General features: G+C 35.8%; 1 protein-coding gene and 1 long non-coding RNA gene across 11 annotated transcripts in view; one reads left to right on the forward strand and one right to left on the reverse strand.

Moving 5' to 3' along the window:
* Positions 1-13232, reverse strand: part of PJA2 (praja ring finger ubiquitin ligase 2) — a 135012-nt gene extending 121780 nt beyond the window's left edge. For 2 of the 9 annotated variants that reach the window (XM_069088154.1, XM_069088145.1), the window contains exon 1: positions 13087-13232. The gene's annotated coding sequence lies outside the window, so the exon portion shown is untranslated. The other 7 variants (XM_069088151.1, XM_069088146.1, XM_069088152.1 and 4 more) reach the window with 5 other exon arrangements.
* A 198-nt stretch (positions 13233-13430) lies between these two features.
* Positions 13431-24036, forward strand: part of LOC138161267 (uncharacterized) — a 32537-nt gene continuing 21931 nt past the window's right edge. For both annotated transcript variants that reach the window (XR_011168316.1, XR_011168317.1), the window contains exon 1: positions 13431-14290. This is a non-coding gene — a long non-coding RNA (uncharacterized lncRNA). The remainder of the gene's footprint in view (positions 14291-24036) is intronic.

Here is a 24036-nt window from a genome sequence, read left to right on the forward strand (position 1 = left end):
CTCTGAACCCAGCAATACCACTACAAGACCCATATCCAAAAGAGACAAAAGAAAAGGGAAAAGGACCTATTTGCACGAAAATATTTAGAGCAAGTCTTTTTCAAGTGGCAAAGAATTAGAAATTAAGGGGATGCCCTTTAGCCAGGGAACAGCTGAGTAATTTGTGGTATGATTGTGATGGAATATTATTATCCTATAGGAAATGATGAGCAGAATGTTTTCAGAAAAACCTGGGAGGACTTATATGAACTGATGCAAGGGAAGCAAAAACATTTTATACAGGAACAGCAACATTGTAATGATGTTCAAATATGAAAGACTTAGCTACTCTGATCAAGACAACGATTCAAGATAATTACAAAGGACCCATGATGAAAAATGCTTATCTACCTCCAGAGACAGATGGACACTGAGTGCAGACGGAAGTATACTTTTTCCACTTGTTAAATTTTTCTTGTTTTTTTTTGGTGTGTTTTTTCTTGTAACTTGACTAATAAATTTTGCATGACTTCACATGTATAATCAATATTACATTGCTTGCCTTCTCAAGGGGTAAGGGAGGAGCAGGAAGGACGGAGAGAATCTGGAACTCAAAAAAATTTTTTAAATGCATATTAAAAATAAAAGTATAATTGGGAAGCACTTAAACACAATCAATAAAAATATATTTTAAAAACATTCAAATACTTTTTGTACAAACAAAGCAACATAAGAAAGGAAGCATTAGATTGGGAAATCTTTGCATCAAATGTTTCTGCTAAGGGTCTAATATCCATGATATACAGCAAACTAACATAAATATACAAAAACATGTTATTCCACCAATGGAGAAGTAGCTAAAAAGGTGAACAAATAATTATCAAAAAGAACAACTGCAAACTATTAACAACTGTATAACAGAATGCTTCAAATCACTAACAATAAAAGAAAAATCAAAACAATCTTTTCATGTTACAACTAGTAGAAAATTGGAAAAGATAGCAAAAGAAGGGAATAGACAGAATTTGGGAGAATGTGGAAAGAGGTACACTGATGTATTTTTGATGGAAGCATGAATTGTATAACCATTCTGTAAAGTAATTTAGAATTATGTATATAAAGTGACCATAATATTCATACCCTTGACCTAAAGAATCTTCTGCTGGGTATACACTCTGAGGTCAATGACAAATAGAAAGTCTCTATGCACCAAAATATTTATAGCAGCACTTCTTACAGTAGCAAAGAACTGCAAAGTAGATGCCTATCATATGGGAAATGGCTAAACAAATTATGAAATATTAACATAATTAATGGATTATTGGGTTGTTAAAAAAGAGCATAATAATTACAGAAACATAGAAAATCATATAACCGATTATAAGCGAAGTAAGCAGCGACAGGAAATCAATAAATACACAAAGTCTACAACCAAAAACTATTAAGAACTGAACAATGCAAAACTGTAAAGAATAATAGGCTTAACCCCCAAAGAAGAGATATGAGAAGACACCTTTCCCCATTCCTTTACTGAAGTAAGCATCCACAGATGTGCAGCACCACACATAGCATCATATTGTTTTCTATATGCTGAATGGCTTTGCTGCAAGTATAGGAAATGTAAGAACAAAAGATATCCACAAAAATCTTTAAAAAAACAAAACAAGCTACCATATTAAAGACTCCTCTAAGACAGTGATAAGAGTAATAGAAATCAAAAGAACCCAAGATTTCATTTCCCATCCATTGGCAAAGAAGACAAAAACCAGAAGTGCCCCATCTCTCTATGAGAGATGTTAGAAGGGTTTTAAGAAGACAGAACACTAATACACTATTGGTGGATGTGTGAACTGGTCCAACCATTCTATAAAGCATTCCCTTCAACTTAGAGCCTCCACTGCTAAGCATATGCTCCAAGGAGCTCAAAGAGAAGGTCTATGTACACTAAAATATTTATAATATCTCCTTTAAGTAGTAAAGAACTAGAAAGAAAGTAAATGTCAATCTACTAGGAAATGGCTAAACAAGTTGTGATACATAAATGTACTGGAATATTACTTTGCCATAAGAGAAGCATGGAATATTTATATGAACTAATATAAAGAGAAGTAAATTAGCAGCAAGAAAACAATATACACAAAGTTTACAACAACATAAATGGAAAGAACAGCAAAAACAAAACCCCCGAAACAAAACAAAAAAACCCAAACTGAATACTATGTAATTATGATAACCAAACAGCCCCAAGAAGAGCTGTGACACATCACCACTTTGCGGAGGTGAGGGGCTATGGGTTAGGAATACTGGATATAATGGTAGACTTGATTGATGTATTGGTTAGTTTTACTAAGCTGGTTCTTTACTCCTTTTTATTCTTTGTTAAAAGGGATAGATCTTTGGGAGAGAAAAGAAGGAATACAATGGGAAATGGTGAGGTTTAAGAAATATATCAATTAAAAAACTTTTAAAAAATTTTAAGAACGTAAATCAGAGATTATTAAAGATTACTGAACAAGAGAAAATATCCAGTGTAGGGTAGGTAACCTAATAACTGATATTTTATAATTTTCTCTATATTAAAAAAAATTAAGGAGAACAGAGAAGAAAGTAGTTATTTGTTAGGATGTATTATAGAGCATGTAATTATCTGAAAAAAGTGATATGCTAGGACCTAAATACATCACTAAAACCTAAAAATGCACCATTAATTGACAGAATTAGAAGAATGTCTTGTAGATTTCTTTACTCAACCCAGGATACACAGTACCTCTGGAATTCTGGAAGAACCCTGAAGTAAACCAGCTGGAAAATATCAAAAGCTCTGGCACAGAGCAGCCCCAGAGCAATTGGAAAGGCAACCTAACACCAACTGGAGCCCATCTGTGCCTTTTTTAGGACAAGTAAAAGGTCTCTAGGCAAAGACTAGCCCAGGTAATCCTGTAGACCCATTGCAGTAACCCAGCAAAAAAGTCATGGCAGCAGCCCTGAGCCCAATAGCAGGGAAAGACCTCAAGCAGAGCCCAAAACATGAGGAAGCCTGGAGGTCTGAAAGTGGGGCCGTGTCTTGTCTGTCAATCTCAGGAGCTGGGCAGTTATCTGACCATTTTCAGGAATGCAGGAGCAGAGCCTGATCCAAATATAGGTCCCATTACACAAACACTGAGGCTGAGAGGAGCAAATCAAAGGAAAAAAACACATTATTATGAGGAAATACAGTGGCCTGAGGGACACCCAAGAAGTACCCTGAAGAAAAGAAGGCCCTCACAATAGATCTAACTAAAACTAGGTGAAAATAAATGTGCTGGCCACAAAGACTACAAGAGAACCTGGAAGAAATGAAACAAGATATGCAAAACAGAAGACATAGGGAGGGAAAAAATGGCAATTGCACTTGATGGTCAATATTCATGAAGCACTATGTGCCAAGTATTGAGCTAGACACTGGAAAGATAAAGAAAGGTAAAAACATGGTCCTTGCCCTGAAGGAGCTGACCTTCTAATGGGTAAAGGCAGCATGCAAATAACTATATATGTACAAGATATATTCAATATGAATGGAAAGTTGTGTGTGGTTTGTCCTTCATTCCTGAAGGGGACCATAGCATAAGGGAGATGATGACATGACTTGCAAGGCACTAGTGGTGGGAAAGAGTCTAGCGGAACATGGGATTTGAGCTGAGTCTTGAAAAAGGGCAGGAAAGCTCCAAAGCAGAAGTGAGAAGGAAGAATATTTCTCGTATCTTGGACAACTAGTGCAACATATGCTTGTTAACCTGACCTCTGTGATCAGATGCAAAGTAAAGTGAGCAGAACTGCAGAACAATTTACAAAATGACAACATAGTAGAGAAAAACAACTTTGAAAAGATTTTAGAACTGCAATTAATACTATAATAAGCCATGAATACAGAGAACTAAAGATGAATCATGCTCCCCATTTCCTGCCAGATTGGTGATGAACTTAAAATATGGAATGAGACATGCAGATCTGGATATCACCAGTATGGAAACCAGTTGTTGTTAAGATTTTGTTTTCTTCATTGTTCAATGGAGGGAGAGAGAATTTTAAAAAGATAAGGAAGATTGAAACATACTTGGAATTTAATTGAATTCAGAGATTTATTAAACACCTGTTATTTGAAAGGCATTGTGTTAAGCCCTGGAGATGCACAGATTCAAATAATACAGCACTTGCCCTTAAAAAGAGATTACAATCTAATGAGGAAACTTCAAAAATAAGCACAATACAAGGTACAGTGAAACTAGAGTAAAGGCAAAGCTGAAGGACTAAGAGCTCTTTCAGCTGCGGGGATGGGAAATAGGGAAAGGTTTGTGAAAAATATGTGACATCTAGATGGAGTCTTGAAGGAAGAAAAGGATCTGAACCAGTGGACATGAGGAGAGTTCATTGTAGGTGTCATAAGACTTAAATTTCCTCTCTAGTGGCTTTGATGTGGCAGTTTTATTTGTAAGGAAAATCATGAGGTTAAATGAGTTTTTCCTTATTGAGTAGAAATTTAACTGAGGCCTCCAATAATTTAATCCACAGGATTACCTGCTTAGGGGTAAAAGAATTTGACTCAGTTTTATGATAACCATTTGCTAGTTGTAAATTCCAAAATAACTCCTTTCAGTATTTGTTAATCAATTTACAACTTATCCTGATGTAATTTTTCCCCTTCTGCTCTCTTTTGACATATGAACCTTCTTCCTTTTCATTAGCCTACTGTAACTATTACAGGCATTGCTAAAAAAAATGTAAATCTTTCCCTGTCCCTTTTGGCAGCTGTAAATTTCTAGAAAAACTCTTATCAGGTGCTCAGTGGTGAATTTTAGATACCCTGAGTCTATGCTGAGCAAATAAACTACAATTACCTCCCAGATCTTGTGTTGAGTTTTGATTGGTAGGAATATCTATCAATTAATCCTTATGATAATTCCATATGGGGTGAGGGAAAGTCTATGCAAATACATGGAAGCAAAAGAGAGAAAGACAACACTGGGAAATATCTAGTAGGTCAGAAATCTGTTCAATCAACCAAGAAACATTTTTTAAATCCCTACTTAAGTCCAGGTACTGGAATACTGAGGCTATAAAATGAAGTAAGAAGAAATAATGCTAGAATGGTAGGCTGAGGCCATATTATGGAAGTTCACAGATGGCAGCTAAGGAATTTGCATTTTAGCCTAGAGTCAGTAAGGTACCATTGAAGGTTTTTCAGTTGTCTGAGCCTTTTATAAGAATTATTTTGGCAACCGTGTTAAGGATGGGTTAAGAAAGGGAGAGACTAAAGACAGGGAGACCAATTAAGACTGCCTTTTGCCTGAACTATTTATGATAAATACAATGATGGTCTGAACATGCCTGTGAGATGAGAGCAATCTAGTTTCAAAACTGGCCTTTAAACATAAAGCAGTTGTGATTAAGAGTTTTCAGTAAAGACCATATATTAAAGTTGCTCAAATAAGTCTTAAATAAAACAAACTAAAATATCCATTGACTCCAGTATATTACTTAGCTGGCATATGTGCAGATCTGATACTGTGATTTACTATGTTTAAATCTGAATTTAAATAAATTACTTAAATAGAGTGGAAGAAAAATGGGTTTTCTTTCAAATTTCTTTCAAAATAAATGATTTGCAAAGCTAAACCATTAGATAAGAAATATTTATGGGGCAGCTAGGTGGAACAGTGAATAGAGCACCAGCCCTGGAATCCAGAAGACCTGAGTTCAAATCCAATCTCAGACACTTGACACTTACTAGCGATATTACCTTGGGCAGGTCACTTAAGCCCAACTGCTCTGCCTTCCCTCCTCTAAAAAAAAAGGGGGGGTAAGAAATATTTGTGTTGTATTCTCTTTGCAGAGTAAAAGAATCTTAGTTTCTCTTCTGTCTATACTTGATTTCCGGAAGGCTTACAGTTGTCTTAAAAAGGAGTAAATACACATCTGTCCCTCAAGTTTTCCGCTCTCTGATTAGGTGCTGCGTTCACATGGGTGCATTTAGAGTGGGTTGCCTTGGCAAGAAGGACCATGTCAACATGCAACACAGGTGGAGGAAAAATGGAAAACAATCTGAGTGATGAGAGACTATTACATTAAAAATGAGCACTAGTAACTCCATTTTGCTATTATTAAAACATGAGAAGAACTTAGCCTAAGTTGTGATTAGTGAAATTTTGTTATTTGAGGTAAAATTATCTGGGATTGTTGATACCATTCTAAATTTTGATTTCAAGTATGACTTGGAGACAGGTAGGGCAGAGTGCCAGGGCCTGTAGTCAAGAAGACTCATCTTCCTGAGTTCAAACCTGGCCTCAGACACTTGCGAGTTGTATGAACCCTGGAAAGTCACTTAACCTTCTTTACCTCAGTTTCCTCATCTGTAACAAGAGCTAGAGAAGAAAATTGCAAGGCACTGAAATACCTTTGCCAAGAAAACCTTAAATGGGATCACAAAGCGTCAGACACAATTGAAAAACAACTCAACAACCATTGTCTGAACTGTTATTAAGCCAATAATCCACCATTCAAGGAAAACACCAGATGCTGCCCAAAGGAAGTGCGGTCAAATAACTGCTACAAGTGGATGTCTTCCACTGGGAAAATTTGAGGGAACAACCTTAGCATAGGCTAAGGTAGGAGCCTCATGACTCAGTTTCCACTGTGCAATTTCCTTTCTGAACAGGAAATTTTCCCACCTGGTTAATTCTGAGTCTGGCCATTATACCTTGTAAACAACATGGAACTTTGCTGCATGAATAGTTGTTAACTATGAATTTTGTCTGAAATAAAAAAGAACTAAAGGAGCTCCCCACCTTGTTAGAGCTTGTGTTAGATCAATTTGTGCCCTTGGAGGAACAGTCTTGATACTGTCATAACCATGTCCCTTCTTTCTCCTTTTATAGCAAATTTCTATAAGCCAAGCAGGTAAATAGTAAATGTTTTTCATTGCAATACTAAATATATTCACATAAAACATCTCTGAGTTACTTTAAGGGGAAGCAAGTATGAATGATCTTAACTATTTTCAATTTGAATTTGCAGTCAATTTCATATCCTACATAACTAGGTAAATACGTTCTAACTTTTTTGCTACTAGTTATATATTCATATATAAGATTAAGTCCTTAAACTATCTCATTCTTTCAGGATGATATTGGGATAATATTCTCAAAAGGGGAGAATGGAGAAAAAAAAGACATAAAAGTTATCTAACTAAATGAAATAGTAAATTTTGAGAAAACAACAGGATCAGCCTTTTCTATAAGAACTAGACTATGCAGCTATATCCATATGTACACATATCCACGTGTATGATTGGTTTCTAAATCTTTCTAATGCAATATACAGGCTTTAAGTTTGTTTTAGTAATACATTCTCAAAATTGGATTAAGGATTTTACATATAAAATCATATTGATAACTGTAAAGAGAGTGAAATTTTTTTTATTTTGCAGTTTGATAATTTTGAAACATTTTCCAAGTCAGGCCCTCATGGATTCTTTTTTTTTTCTTTTGGAGGGCAATTGGGGTTAAGTAACTTGCCCAAGGTTACATGGCTAGTGTTTTTGTGTGGGTGTTAAGTGTCTAAGGCCGGAACTGAACTCCTGACTCCAGGGCCGGCACTTTACTCACTGCGCCACCTAGTCACCCCCTTCATGGATTCTTTGTGAGATTCTTCAGTCTTTTGACAGCAGTCTCCATTATCAGGTACAGGTTTAGGTAAAGACAGAAACAGTTAAGTAGTATGTAAAGACTGAAAATTTTCTAAAGTTTCAAATGAATTATGGGTTACTAATTCGATGTTCATCTTATAACTGCTTTTAATACAATCAGAACTATAAGTCTTGAATTGGTTTTCACCACATGAACTAGTTATTGGAAAAGCAAATTTAGGAGACTATGCTAAATTATACTGAGTATTGTTACTGGCAGATCCTTGCAGAATTACCTGGGAATCTCTGCAAGTGACTTGGAACCAGAGAGGCAGATCTACTAAGAGAAACACCCTTCAAAGTCACCAAGAGAATGAGATCTATTTCAAAATGTCCAAGGGAAGTCTACATGAGACTCATTCACACATTGGGAGTGGGGTTCTAGGTTACAAGGAAATTTGATGGTACTTAATAACCATTATTGTATTACTTCAGCTTTTTTGTTTCATGGATATTTATGTTTGCTGAGTTTTCTTGGTGACATGTAAATCTCCTCTCTCAAACTGGTCCATGGTGAACCCTCTACATATAGTCTAATCTATAGCCTGACTTAATTTACATATAGTCAGTCTATTTAACAAGGTTCACCTCCTTAGGGGATATATAAGATTATGACTGTCTGTAGTCTTCCTGTCTCTCACCTTACCCCTTTGATGCCCCTTAAAGCAGACTACCATTCTGTCAAAAAATCCCTAGCAGATAAAGCTGAAGATAAAAAGTGATCCTAGGGTTTGAGTACCCCAAAGGACAAGTTATACTAAAAATGAGCATGAGTAACTAACTGCATTTTACTTTTATCCACTATTTTGTGAAGTTAAGTTTCAGCTGCTTTTAAGTCACAAGATTAATCCCCCCTCCCTAAGGTCACCTGACTTAAGGCTCATAAAACTAATCCTTTCCCTTTCACTTCAGTGTCACCTGATGCCCCTTCTCAAAACCAATGAAAATCTAGGTATGGAAATCCACAAAATCCTGTTTTCCCTATTTTTCACTCCCTCCAAATTGTATATTAACTATGAGAAACCAAACTTCTGGGTCTTTGGCTTACAGAGAGACTTTTTTGTGACTCCAATGCTAAACACAATCATCTGTCCAGAAGAAACTTTTTTTTCCCTACCATAATAAGAAGATGAGAAGAGAAGAGGAAGTTCTTCTTGAATGGTCTCATTTTTTGGTTAGGCATGAAACAAGGTTCTCAGGTTGGGTGGAGTGGGGAGGGGGCGGGCCATAGAATGTTTGAGAAAGGATGAAAAAACATGGAACACTCACTGTGGCTAGTGAGATACTGAATGGAATAGGGAGAATAAAAAGGCTGCCTTGTTGCACTGAGGGCCTACTTGGGATTATGTAATATAAATTTGTATTGGATCCAGTTGACATAGTTTTGTGTGTCTGGAGGCTGGCTCAGGAGAATTAAAAATTAAATCAGAAATTCAGGTTACAAACAAATGTAATGCCACTTTTATTCTTTATTTTTGCCATAAAGCTTATTCTGAACTAATGGTTCCTGAGCTCCAGGAGAGCTTTTTAAGAGTTTAACCAAGGCCATAAAAAATCCTCCATGGGAGTGAGTCAAATTTCCTTTTCTCTATACTGTATCCCATCAACCAATAGCTCAAGGATGTGAAATTTTAAGTCTTAGAAGGGAATCAAGAGATAACTAATTTCTCCACCAATTAAAGCCTTAAAATCCTGGAGACCAAGGAAAACGAATACTTCTGAGATGGGTTTTCGAATATAAAAGGGGCAAGCAGAGGGGGAAGTTGAATATTCTATGAAGTTGCTGTACTTTCTTATAAAGCCTAAAAGCCTCACTCTACAGTCGGTCTGAATACATCATCAGAACTCTCCCCACCCCCTCCCCTCCTAGCCTTCCAAAGGACTCGGTCCTCAGCGAAAAAATATCCTTTTAATACATTTCATTTGAACATGTGAGGGGTCTTTTTTTTTGGCAGAGGGGGTGGGGGAAGAGGGGAAAAGGGAAGGGAGGAAGGCCAGATCTCTCACTTACTAGGAATGCTAATTTATCACATAATTGTTCATTGGAGAGGATTTGCCACCAAAAGCAGGAAACAGAATGGGAGGGAATACTTAAGATAGCGTTTTTCATTTAAAAACCAAATCCTGGAACAAGAAGGCTTGGAATTTCTCTCTAGTGGTACATAACTCCTAGTCAAAATGCCTAAAAGTTTGAGGTACACTTGAACTAAAGACTTTCTGGTTCTTTAACTTGGCCTGAATAAGATTTGGTAGCCTCTCGCTGCCAAAATTGTACAGCCAAGACTATATGACGACAAGAACTAGCACCACAATATGGCAGATGCAGTATTATCAAGTTATCTTAATTGCTAAAACAAATCATAACAAGGGTGATCCTATACAATTCAACTGGGCTTTTTCCAAGGAGATATGGCCTAAAAGTGACTCTTAGCTTTGTGTTCAGATAAAGTCCCAAGAGACCTGGGTGGTCTCAAGAGAAGAAATACCTCTGAAAATTCCTGGGTAAGCCAACAACTAAAAAAAAAAAAGCAATATTGCACTTTGAGAACAGACACTACTACTACTATGGGTAGAAAGTGAGTTAGATTTAATATCTGTGTCAGCAATGCATTTTTACCCTACATATTAAAAGATAACAATAATATGAAATTGTTTCTTTGGCAAATTTGAAGTTATGCCAAAGTCATTTACATTGTTATTTCTAAGAGAAGTCTTCACTTCCTTATAAAGGTCAAAGTAGCATTCTATAGTCTATATGAATATATTACTAAAACAATGTTACAAATATATAAAATGCACTTAGCACAAATTTAAAGCAATAGTTTTTCCCAGTTCTCTCCAGTCCACCATCTCCAATAAAAGATGCCTAGGAAGGCATAAATGATGTTGAATTAATTTCTGTTCTTCACTATATATAAGAAGCAAAGTATCTTGCAAAATCAAGAAATTGGAACTAACCCAGAACAAATCAAATTTTACTATTTCGGAGTCCCTTTTTTTCTGGGGAAGAATTCTACACCTATGGATTTCATCCCAGTAGAGAACTCTCAAAGTAATTTCCTTTATCAAGGAACATCTGCAATTGATATTCTTAGAGAGGTTAAATGAATTGCCCAAGGTCACAAGGCTAGTATGTGTCAGAAACAACACTTGAAACTTGGTTTCCTTATTTGAGGCTAGCACTCTATCCATAACTGTAAAGATGACTCTCAATATGTAATAAGAATAACACAAGTAAAAACTGGCATTACTAGCTCGGTCAATTGTTTCCCAAAGCCACCATAAACTGGGTTCATTTGATGTCCTACACAGAGTATTCAGTAAAGTGAAGTATGCCAGAGTTTGAAATGGCGCAGGAAAATGGCAGATTTTCTCTAAACAAGCAAATAAAAAAACCAACTAAAACAAATTCTAGTTGGCTTATGACAAGAAAACTGTTCCTACATTTAATCTTTTAATTTTATTTATTAATAAAAAAGATTGTATATTAAAATTTATACCAATTTTGTGTAAAAGAAGGCAGTCTTGTAAAAGATAATGGATTTTTTAAAATAACCATATAATAACATATTGAAAAATGCTAGGGGCACTATATTTAAGCACCAAATTTGTGAGAAGATAAAAGTTTAAACAATTAAATCACAATACAGAGTCTGAAAAACTTAACAATTCTTTGTCCTAATTAGCTAACTTAGAAAAAAATAAATTGAAGTACAAAATAATTGTTTTCAAAGAATGGCAATCCTTCTGTTCACTTTATTAGAAAGACAAAACTGCCTCAAATTAATTCTTATTAATAATGTCTGTAAATAAGTAGCAGTTTGGAAAGGATTATCAGCTACAAATAATTCTTTAACTGACAAATCAAAGTAAAAAAGATGGAATGATGGAACATGAAATTATAAATATGGGACTATGATAATGCTATCAACCACCAGCAGTGTGATGCTGAAAGAAATGCATTCAGACAGATTTCAAAAATGGATAATGAAATACAAGATTTAAACAATGAAACTAAGATGTAAAGAGGAAGGAATTAATTAAAAGGTTCTTCAACCAGAGAGCTAACCAGTTTATAAATTTAAAATCTAGCTAAGGAAATCAAGTCTAGATAAAGCAATACAAGCAGACTTAAGACAATTTTCAAAAAAAAAAAATATGGCCAAGACCTATTTGAAATGGTATATTTTTGCCACTTTCCTTCATCTCTAATTACTGACACCCAATATATTTATGTGACTACAGTGTGATATGCACTTGGTCTTGGAAGAGGATAAATGACTTTGATGTTTAAAAAATTTTGCAATTAACCAAATGTCAAAAGTAGCATATACAACTTATACTTGCTTTATATAGCCTTTAAAAAAAAATATGCCCGTACAGAATCAAAATGCTAAGTCACTGAGGACATGTGTGTATAAGCTTTAAATAGCTTAAAACTGCACTAAACTGTTGCAGATAGGAATCGATCTAACAATGCTTGTCTTCCACTACTAAAACCTATGACATTCGATCCCACCCTTACTCCATATATAAACAGATTTTAAAGTTAGAAATTTGAATTTGGTATAAGAATGTTTGCGGGAAAGTTATGCTTTAGAAAAAAATTGATAGAAAGTTTGGGCTGACGGGATGATGACAGTGTGGAAAACAATGCAGTGGCAGGGACACAAGAAAAATGCAAGGGTTGGGAAGGGAAAGGCCGGATTGGGATAACCATGATTTGGAGAAGAATAAATGCTAAATTGTCTGGAGCATGAGGTCAGTTTAAGGAAATGGGAGAAGTGAAAGCGGGTTCAGCACAGACGTGTCAATGCCACCGTGGGAGAAGACGCATGTCGTGGCAGACCAGTAAAGAAATCCGATGTGGCAGGACAGAGGGGGAGGAAAGCAAGGACGGGGGGACGTTCTCTGCAATTCAAGACAAATCCAAAACCTTTGTGAGAACTGGGGGGGGGGTCAAAGAGAAGCGAGGACGAGGGGGGTGGGGAGGGGAGGGAGGGGGGGGGGCGAAAGTGGGGGAGGGACACAGCAGCCGAAGTCCTCCAAACACGATCAAACCCATCCCGAACTGAGACTGCGGCAAGACGACTGGGGGGAGAGAGGGAAGGTTACGCAAGGGCACGAGTGACAGAAAGGGCCCACCTGAGCGGGGCCGGGGGCCGGAGGAGGTCCTGGCCTCCAGCTTAGGTCAGCGCAGCCTCAGCCCCGCAGGGAGCCAGCCTGCCCGGGCTCCTCTCTTCCCTCGGGCCGAAGGGAGGCTCTCCAAGTCCTCCGGATCCCCCGACCCCGGGGAGGGGGGCCCGTAGCTCGAGGAGGCACCGCCCCCACCCCAAACTCGTAGGATACAGAGAACTGAGGATCCAAGTAAAGAAAAATCCTCTCACCGAGACCCGCAGAGGGTCCGACCCGGGAACAGCGCAGGTTCCTGTACCTGCCACCGCCTCCTCCCCACGCAGGGCGGCAGCTACCGGACCCCGCCCCACCCAACGCGGTGGCGGAGGCTACGGCTCCTGCAGAGCCAGAGGCTACCATCCAGCAAAGGCCCTCCCTCCCTGCCTAATCTGGACCAATGGGCATAAAGAACCTCTGCCCCAGAAAGCTAGGCACCCAATCCGAAGGGGAGGGAGAAAGGGGATGTGGTGGTTTGAGTGGGCGGGGCGGGGCAGGGCAGAGGAGGAAGAAGGAAGCAATGTCTTAAGCCCCGCCCCCCCGGGAAGAACTCCTTTGATTGGCCAAACAGTCCGAGAGCTGAGAATGACTTTCTTAACAGCCTTCCTCCAGAATGCCCACTTGGACAGCCCCTCCCCCCCCCCTACCCCAGCGGGGGGCAGGGTGCTGCAGTGGTAGGTGGTGCGTCTGGGCCGGACCAGGGAATCTAGGGGCGGAGAACCAAGGGAAGTAGAGGACACGTTCCACACTGCAGAGGCTGAAAATAGAGTAGGGAAATAGGAGGCGGCAGTTGTTTTACTTTGGCAGCATCACCAATACTTTATTTCCCCAGGGACAAAAAAAAGTTTGGGTTTTTTGTTTTTGTTTTCGATTTCAGTTCAGCGACTGTCAGGTATAAGAGTAACAGAGAAAAGAACAAGTACCCGATTGTCTCCCCGCCTCTAAGAACGGCGCATTGCCCAGACTGCCTGCCACTGCACTGCCTCCTCCTCCCAAATGATGTAATTTATCTGGAACTGAGCTGAAATAGAGACATGCAGTGGAAAACGAAGAATTCAGAGAAGCGTGGACGATTTATATGAATTTTTGCACGGTAAATTAAGTAGAAAAAGTATACGTGCAAAATGACTACAACGTACAAAGAGAAAAACTGAGCTTTCCGCAATTACGATAACCAAGGTTTGAGCAGAAAAGGGATGAGAAAATGCACCTATCTCTCTTCATGACAAAGATGAGGACCGTGAAGGTGAAAAATTGAATAAACTGTCAAACGTGGTAGATGTGTTGGTTGGTTTTGTGAAACTACTTCCTCATCCCCCTTCTTAAAACGTTTTATAACAAACATTATAACATGGGGTGGCCAGCTGACGAAGGGAATGAAGAAGGCCACAGAACTAACTGAATAGAATTTTTTTTAAGGTATCAACAAAAATGTGGTAAAATTTAAAAATATGTATGTATGTATGTATATATGTACACAACGTTTTTAAAAAACAGCGTTCTCTTGTTGCTACTGTAACTTTATGACCTTTAATCATGTAATTTTATGTAGTAACATTCTTTCAAAATAAGGACACTGGTTTTACAGGATCTTTAAGGTCTAAAACATTGTGGTGAGCTACCACTTCATTTGTGTGTTTAAGTTTCAAGGACCAGAACATGTCAATTCACTTTTTAAATTTTTTTTTCTTGCTTTTTGGAGGGGGGAAGGATGGGCAATTGGGGTTAAGTGACTTGCCCAAGGTCACACGGCTAGTTTTGTGTTAAGGTCTCATTTGAACTCAGGTCCTCCTGACTCCAGGGCCAGTGATTCACTGCGCCACCTAGCCGCCCCCATGTCAATTCACTTTTTTTTATTAATTCTTTAATTTATTAATTTGTTTGTTTCCTTTTAATTTACAGGATTCAATTCCACAATTCCTTGAATTTCACATTTTGTCCCACTCCCTCCCCTCCCCCCATGGCGTCTTATAATCAAGTATAGGATCTGTAAATAATTTTACATTATACAATGGTCAGGTTATAAGGATGGATTGTACCAGTTGGGATGAAAAATGGTATAGAGGACATAAAATTAAATAAGAGAACAAAAAAGATCAGGTATTTTGCTTCCACCTGGATATAAATTTAGTTCTTCTAGTTCTTTCTCTGGATGCACGTTTTTCTCTCCATCATGCGTCTTTTGGGATTGACTTATATCCCTGCATTGTTGAGAAGAGTCCAGTCTATCAAAGTTGGTCATCACACATATGTTATGTCCGTAATTGTGTACAAATTCCTCCTGGTTCTACTCTTCTCACTCAGCATCAGTTCTTTTAAGCCTCTCCAGGTAAATATGAAGACCGCCTGCTCCCCGTTTCTTATAGCGCAATAATATTCCATAACATGCATATACCACAACTTGTTCAGCCATTCCCCAATTGATGGGCACCCCCTTAATTTCCAATTCTTTGCCACCACAAAAAGAGCTGCTATAAACATTTTTGTACATATGGGTCTTTCTCCCATTTCTATGATCTCTTTGGGATATAACCCTAGGAGTGGTATTGCTGGATCAAAGGGTATGAAAGTATTTATAGCCCTTTGGGCATACTTCCAGATTGCTCTCCAGAAAGGCTGGATCAGTTCACAGCTCCACCAACAATGCATTAGTGTTCCAGTTTGCCCACATCCTCTCCAGCATTTGTCATTTTCCTGTTTTGTCATCTTAGCCAATCTGACTGGTGAGATGTGGTACCTCAGAGTTGTTTTGATTTGCATTTCTCTAATCAATAGTGAATTAGAGCATTTCTTCATGTGCTTATAGATAGCTTTAATTTCTTTCTCTGAAAACTGCCTGTTCATATCCTTTGACCATTTATCAATTGGGGAATGACTTGTATTCTTATAAATTTGACTCAGTTCTCTGTATATTTTAGAGATGAGTCCTTTGTCAGAGACATAGGTTGTAAAGATTCTTTCCCAATTTCCCACCTCCCTCTTAATCTTGGTTACATTGGCTTTATTTGTACAGAAACTTTTCAATTTCATGTAGTCAAAATTATCCATTTTACATTTTATAATGTTCTCTAATTCCTGTTTCGTCATAAAGTCATTCCCTCTCCACAAGTCTGATAGGTAAACTATTCCTTGTTTTAGCAGACTGCTTACAGTATCAACCTTTATACCTAGATCATGAACCCATTTAGACTTGATTTTGGTATATGGTGTTAGATAATGGTCTATGTCCAGTTTCTGCCATACTATATTCCAGTTTTCCCAGCAGTTTTTGTCAAATAGTGAGTTCTTATCCCAAAAACCAGGGTCTGGGGGTTTATCAAACAATACATTACTGTAGTCGTTGACTTCTGAATCTCGTGTGCCTAATCTATTCCATTGATCCACTCTTCTATTCCTAAGCCAGTACCAAGTAGTTTTGATGACTGCTGCTTTATAGTACAGATTGAAATCTGGTAAAGCTAGTCCACCTTCCCTAGCATTTTTTTTCATTAATTCCCTTGATATTCTGGACCGTTTATTCTTCCAGATGAATTTTGTTACTATTTTTTCTAACTCTATAAAGTAGTTGTTTGGTAAATTAATTGGTATGGCACTAAATATATAATTTAATTTAGGTAAAATTGTCATTTTTATTATATTAGCTCGACCCAACCATGAGCAATTGATATTTTTCCAATTAGTTAGATCTGACTTTATTTATGTGAAAAGTGTTTTGTAGTTATGATCATACAGGTCCTGGGTTTGTTTTGGCAGGTAGATTCCCAAATATTTTATAATGTCTACAGTAACTTTAAATGGGATTTCTCTTTCTACTTCTTGCTGTTGAATTTCATTGGAAATATATAGGAATGCCGAGGATTTATGTGGGTTTATTTTATATCCTGCAACTTTGCCAAATTTATTTATTGTCTCAAGCAGTTTTTCACTTGATTCTCTAGGATTCTCTAAGTATATCATCATATCATCTGCGAAGAGTGATAGCTTGGTCTCTTCTTTGCCTAACTTGATTCCTTTGATTTCTTTTTCTTCTCTAATTGCTACTGCTAACATTTCTAGTACCAGATTGAATAAGAGGGGTTATAGTGGACACCCTTGTTTCACCCCTGATCTTATGGGAAATGCTTCCAGTTTCTCCCCATTACACATAATACTTGCTGATGGCTTTAAATAGATGCTACCTATTATTTTAAGGAAGGCTCCATTTATTCCTATACTTTCTAATGTTTTTAATAGGAATGGATGTTGTATTTTGTCAAAAGCCTTTTCTGCATCTATTGAGATGATCATGTGGTTTCTGCTAGTTTTATTGTGGATATGATCAATTATACTGATGGTTTTCCTAATATTAAACCATCCTTGCATTCCTGGAATATATCCTACCTGATCAAAGTGTATTATTCTTGAGATAAGTTGCTGTAGTCTTTTGGCTAGTATTTTATTTAGAATTTTTGCATCTATATTCATGAGGGAGAGTGGTCTATAATTTTCTTTCTCTGTTTTATCTCTTCCTGATTTAGGTATCAGTACCATATTTGTGTCATAAAAAGAATTTGGTATGACTCCTTATTCACTTATTTTCCCAAATAATTTGTAGAGTATTGGAATCAATTGTTCTTTAAATGTTTGATAGAATTCACTAGTGAATCCATCTGGCCCTGGAGATTTTTTCCTAGGGAGGTGACTGATGGCTTGTTCAATTTCTTTTTCTGAGATGGGATTATTTAAGTAATTTACTTCCTCTTCAGTTAATCTGGGCAACTTGTATGTTTCTAAATATTCATCCATTTCCCTAAGATTGTCAAATTTATGTGCATACAATTGGGAAAAATAATTCCTAATTATTGTTTTGATTTCCTCTTCATTGGAGGTAGATTCACCCTTTTCATTTTTGATACTCATAATTTGGTTGTCTTCTTTCTTTTTTTTTATCATATTGACTAAGGGTCTATCAATTTTGTTGGTTTTTTCATAAAACCAGCTCTTGGTTTTATTTATTAGTTCAATAGTTTTCTTGATTTCGATTTTATTAATCTCTCCTTTAGTCTTCAATATTTCTAGTTTAGTATTTAATTGGGGATTTTGAATTTGTTCTTTTTCTAGGTTTTTTAATTGCATGCCCAATTCGTTGAGCTCCCTTTTCTCTAATTTAATCATGTATGCACTCAGGGATATAAAACTTCCCCTAAGAACTGCCTTTAATGTATCCCACAGATTTTGGTATGTTGTCTCATTATTATCATTCTCTTGAATGAAATTACTGATTGTTTCTATAATTTCTTGTTTGACCCACTCATTCTTTAGGATCAAATTGTTTAATTTCCAGTTAGTTTTTAGTCTGTCTTTCCCTGGCCCTTTATTGCATATAATTTTTATTGCATCATGATCTGAGAGCGATGCGTTTAATATTTCTGCCTTACTGCATAGAATTGTGAGGTTTTTATGCCCTAGAACATGGTCAATTTTTGAATATGTGCCATGAACCACTGAGAAGAAAGTATATTCCTTTTTATCCCCATTCAGTTTTCTCCAGAGATCTATCATACCTATCCTCTCTAAAATCCTGTTCACCTCCTTAACTTCTTTCTTGTTTATTTTGAGGTTGGATTTATCAAGTTCAGATAGGGGGAGATTAAGGTCTCCCACTAGTATAGTTTTGCTATCTGTTTCTTCCTCTAATTCCTTTACCTTCACCTCTAGGAATTTGGATGCTACACCACTTGGTGCATATATGTTAAGTTGTGATATTGCTTCATTCTCGATGGTGCCTTTTAACAGGATATAGTTTCCTTCCTTATCTCTTTTAATTAGGTCAATTTTTGCATTTGCTTTATCTGAGATAAGGATTGCTACCCCTGCTTTTTTTACTTTAGCTGAGGCATGATATATTTTACTCCAACCTTTTACCTTTACCTTGTGTGTATCCCTCTTCTATTAGAGATGGAAAGGTTCCGGGTAGAGAAGAGGAAGAACCAGAGGGTCTCCCTTTGTCCATTCGGCCACTTTCATCTTAAGGATTATCATTTGACTAGCAACTCCTAACATGCTAATGGGAATAGTGAGGCAGCATCTGAAAGCTCTGCCTGACTTACTGAAAATTACGTGAGTGACTAAAAATAAGTTCTTGTCCCCTTCTCTCTTGGAGTCCACCTTGCTAAACAAACCCTCTCTCCTACTTCAAAAGTTTCCACAATAAAATAAGGCACTTTATTTCCGGTTTTAAATTCCATCATCAGCTAACTCCCAATAGACTCATACACAAAAGAATCTATTATCCCGTTGACAGGAGATATCCCACCAATAATGTAGATCACAACTCCTGCACATATGTTTATATTTATCCTAACATTGAACCAGTCCTGCATTCCTGGCATAAATCCAATCTGGTCATAGTTTTTGTGATATATGTTCCTGTAGTTTCCTTGCTAATACCCTATTTAAAATTTTTCCATTGATGTTCGTGAGGATGACTAAGGTGGGGTTTTCTTTCTCTGTTTTGACTCTCCTTTGGTTAGGTATCAAGACTATATTTGTGTCATAGAAAGAATTTGATAGCATCACTTCTTTTCCTTTTTTTTTTAGTTTATGTAGTATTAGAATGAATTGTGAATTATTCTTTAGAATTCACTTGTAAATCCATCTGATCTGGACTATTTTTCTTTGGGAGTTCATGAATTGTTTGTTCAATTACTTTTTCTAAAATAAGGTTAAGTATTTATTATACTTCTGGTCTTGTTAATCTGGAAAATTTATATTTTTGTAAATAATCATTGCATTTAGATGATGAGTTTTGTAGGCAAATATTTGGGTCAAATAGCTCCCAATAATTGAATTTACTCCAACAATTTTCTTTTATTTCTTCATTGACAAATATAGCATTTTCACTTTTGATACTGTTAATTTGGATTTATTTTTTAAATCAAGTTAGTTAATGACTTTTCTTTTAAAAAAAAATCTAGCTCTTAGTTAAATCTGTTCATTCAACGGGTTAGGCTTTTTGTTTGTTTGTTTTGCTTTCAGTTTTAATGATCTTTTCTTTGATATCCAAGATTTCTATTTTGGTGTTTAATAAGAGTTGTTTAATATACTGGTTTTCTTTCTTTTTTCCTCTTTCTTTAACATTTATACCCAATTTATTGATCTTCTTTCTTTCTTTTATTGATGGAAATGTTTAGAGATGTAAATTTTCCCCTAGGTACTTCTTGGACTGCATCCCCAAAATTTTGGCATGATATCTCATTGTTATCAACATCTTTAATAATATTATTGATTGGGGCGGCCAGGTAGCGCAGCGAGTGAGAGCACCGGCTCCAGTGTCACCTGGCCATGTAACCTTGAGCAAGTCACTTAACCCCGATTGCTTAAAAATAATAATAATAATATTATTGATTATTTCAATGGTTTTTTTTTCTTTGAGCCATCCATTATTTAAAATGAAGTTACTTAGTTACCACTTCATTTTTAATCTTTGCTTCAAAAGCCTTTAATTGAATATAATTTTATTGTATTGTGATCAGTAAAAAACACATTTAATATTTCTGCTTTTTTGCATTTCTTTATGATATTTTTAAGGCCTAATATATGGTCAGTTTTGTGAAGGTGCCATAAACAGTTCCTTTCTATTCCCATTCAACATATTGCAGAGGTCAACCATAGCTAACTTTTCTTTTTTAAAAAATTTATTTATTTTTTAAAATTAATTTGTTTGTTTCCTTTTAGTTTACAGGATTCAATTCCACAATTCCTTGAGTTTCACATATTTGTCCTCCTCCCTCCCCCCCACGGCGGCATATAGTCAAGTATAGGAACTGTAAATACTTTCACATTATACATTCATAGCTAACTTTTCTAAAAGTCAATTCTAGTCTTTAATTTCTTTTTTGTTTTTTTTTTCTGTTTAGATTTATGTACAACTGAATGGTAAATAGAGGTCCTCCATTATTGTAGTTTTACTATCTATTTCTCCCTATAAGTTCATTTAACTTTTCCTTTAATAATTTATAATAGAAGTTCCAATTTTCCCACATCTGCAACATTTAACATTTTCCTTTTTTTTTTTGTCATATTAGCCAATCTGACAGGTGCAAGGTGGTATCACAGAGTTGTTTTAATTTTCATTTCTCTAATAAGTAGAAATTTAGAACATTTTTTCTGAAAACTGCCTGTTCATATCCTTTGACCATTTACCAAATGAGGAATCACTTGTATTCTTATAAATTTGACATTATTCTCTATATATTTTGAAATGAGGCCTTTATCAGAGATACTGGCTGTAAAAATTGTTTCCCAGCTTTCTTCTTCCCTTCAAATCTTGGTTACATTGGCTTTCTTTGTGCAAACCCTTTTAAATTTAATGTAATTAAAATTGTCTGTTTTGAATTTCATAATGTTCTCATCTATTGTTTGGTCATTAAATTCTTCTTTTCTTCATCTATCTGACAGGTAAACTATGCCTTGCTCTCCTAATTTGCTTATGGTTTCACTCTTTATGTTTAAATTATATACCCATTTTGACCTTATCTTGGTATATGGTGTAAGATGTTGGTCTATGCCTAGTTTCTGCCATACTATTTTCCAGTTTTCCTAGAGATTTTTGTCAAATAGTGAGTTCTTATGCCAAAAGTTGGAGTCTTTGGGTTTATCAAACAATAGATTGCTTTAGTCACTGACTATTGTGTCTTGTGTACCTAACCTATTCTACATATTGACCACTCAATTTCTTAGCCAGTACCAAGTGGTTTGATGATTGCTGCTTTATAACACAGTTTTAGGTCTGGTATGGCTAGGCAAACTTCCTTTGCATTTCTTTTCATTAATCCCCTTGACCTTTTGTTCTTCCAGATGAATTTTGTTATTTTTTCTAGCTCTGTAAAATAATTTTTGGTAGATTGGTATGGAGCTGAATAAGTAAGTTAATTTAGGTAGAATTGTAATTTGTATTATATTTGCTTGGCCAACTCATGAGCAGCTGATGTTTTCCCAATTATTTAGATCTGACTTTATTTGGATGAAAAGTGTTTTGTAATTGTATTCATATAGTTTCTGGGTTTGTCTTAGCAGGTCTACTCCCAAATATTTCATATTGTTTAGAGTTATTTTAAGTGGAATTTCTCTATCTCTTGTGGCTGGACTTTGTTAGTAATATAGAGAAATCCAGATGATTTTATATAGGTTTATTTTATATCCTGCAACTTTGCTAACACTGTTAATTATTTCAAGTAATTTTTTGGTTGATTCTCTAGGATTCTCTAAGTATATCATCATATCATCTGCAAAGAGTGATAGCTTTGTGTTCCTCATTGCCTATTTTAATTCTTTTTCAATTCTATTTCAATTTCTTTTTCTTCTCTTATTGCTAAAGCTAAAATTTCTGATAGGACAGTTGAATCACCATGGTGATAATGGACATTCTTGTTTCACCCTGATCTTATTGGGAATAGTTCTAGCTTATCCTTATTATATATAATGCTTTCTGATCCTTTTAGATAAATGTTATTTATTTTTTTAAGAAAAACTTCGTTTATTCCCATGTTCTCTACTGTTCTTAATGGGAGCAGCTGTTGTATTTTGTCAAAAGTTTTTTTCTGCATCTATTGAGATAATCATATGATTTTTGTTAGTTTTATTTTTGATGTGGTCAATTATGCTTGTAGTTTTCCTGATATTGAAACAGCCCTGCATTCTGGGTACAAATCCCACCTAGTTATAATATATTATTGTTGGTGTAAGTTTCTGTAATATATAAAGTAATAAAGTTGCACAAGTTGCTGTAATCTCTTTGCTGATATTTTACTTAAAATTTTTGCATCAATATTCATTAGGAAAATTGATCTATAATTCCCTTTCTCTGTTTTGACTCTTCTTGGTTTAGGTATCAGCACTGTATTTGTATCATAAAAATAATTTGGTAGGACTCCTTTTTCCTATTTTTCTAAATAGTTTATATAGTATTGAAATTAATTGCTCTTTAATGTTTGTTAGAATTAATTTGTAAATCCATCTGACCTTGGCAATTTTTTTCTTAAGGAGTTCATTGATGGCTTCTTAAATTTATTTTTCTAATATGGGGTTAAATATTTTTATTTCTTCTTCTGTTAATCTGGGCAATTTATGTTTTTATAAATATTCATCTATTTCACTTAGATTGTCAGATTTATTGGCATACAATTGAGCAAAATAACTTCTAATTATTGTTTTAATTTCCTCTTCATTGTTGATGAATTCACTTTTGATACTGGTAATTTGATTTTCTTCTTTTTTTAAAAATCAAATTAATCAAAGGTTTATCTATTTTATTGGGTTTTCCCCCATAAAACCAGCTCTTAGTTTCCTTTATTACTTCAATAGTTTTCTTAATTTCACTTTTATTACTCTCTTTTGATTTTGAGAATTTCTAATTTGGTATTTAATTGATGATTTCTAATTTGTTCTTTTTCTAACTTTTTTAGTCACATGCCTAATTCATTGATCTCCTTTTCTTTTTATTCATGTGAGTATTTAGAAATATAAAATTTCCCCTAAGATTGCTTTGGCTTCATCCTATAAGTCTTGGCATAGTTGTCTCATTATTGTCATTCTCTTAGATGAAGTTATTGTTTCTATGATTTGTTGTTGGACCCACTCATTCTTTAGGATTAGATTAGTTAGTTTATAATTAATTTTTATTCTATCTTTCCATGGCCTTTTATTACGTATAATTTTATTGCATCATGATCTGAAAAGGATGCATTTAATATTTCTGCCTTTCTGCATTAGATTGTAAGATTTTTATGCCCTAACACATGGTCAAATTTTGTGTAGGTACAGTGTATCACAGAGAAAAACTATATTCTTTTCCATCCCCTTCAGTCTTCTCCAGAGGACTGTGATATCTAAATTTTCTGAAATACTGTTGAGCTCCTTAACTTCTTCCTCATTTATTTTGTGGTTAGATTTATCTAGTTTTGAAAGGGAGAGGCTGAGGTCCCCCACTAATATAGTTTTGTTATCTATTTCTTCCTGTACCTCCCTGAACTTCTCCTCTAAGAATTTGGATGTTTAGTATTGATATTGCTTCATTGTCTGTGGTACCAGGAGATAGTATCCTTCCTTATCTCTTTTTATTAGATCCGTTTTTGCTTTTGCTTTGAGATCAGGATTGCTACCCCTGCTTTTTTTCGCTTGAGCTG

This window comes from Petaurus breviceps, unplaced genomic scaffold, assembly GCF_028583685.1.
Source record: "Petaurus breviceps papuanus isolate PSGF00001 unplaced genomic scaffold, PetGlider_PUasm1.0 184, whole genome shotgun sequence".
NCBI classification, from domain to species: Eukaryota; Metazoa; Chordata; class Mammalia; order Diprotodontia; family Petauridae; genus Petaurus; species Petaurus breviceps.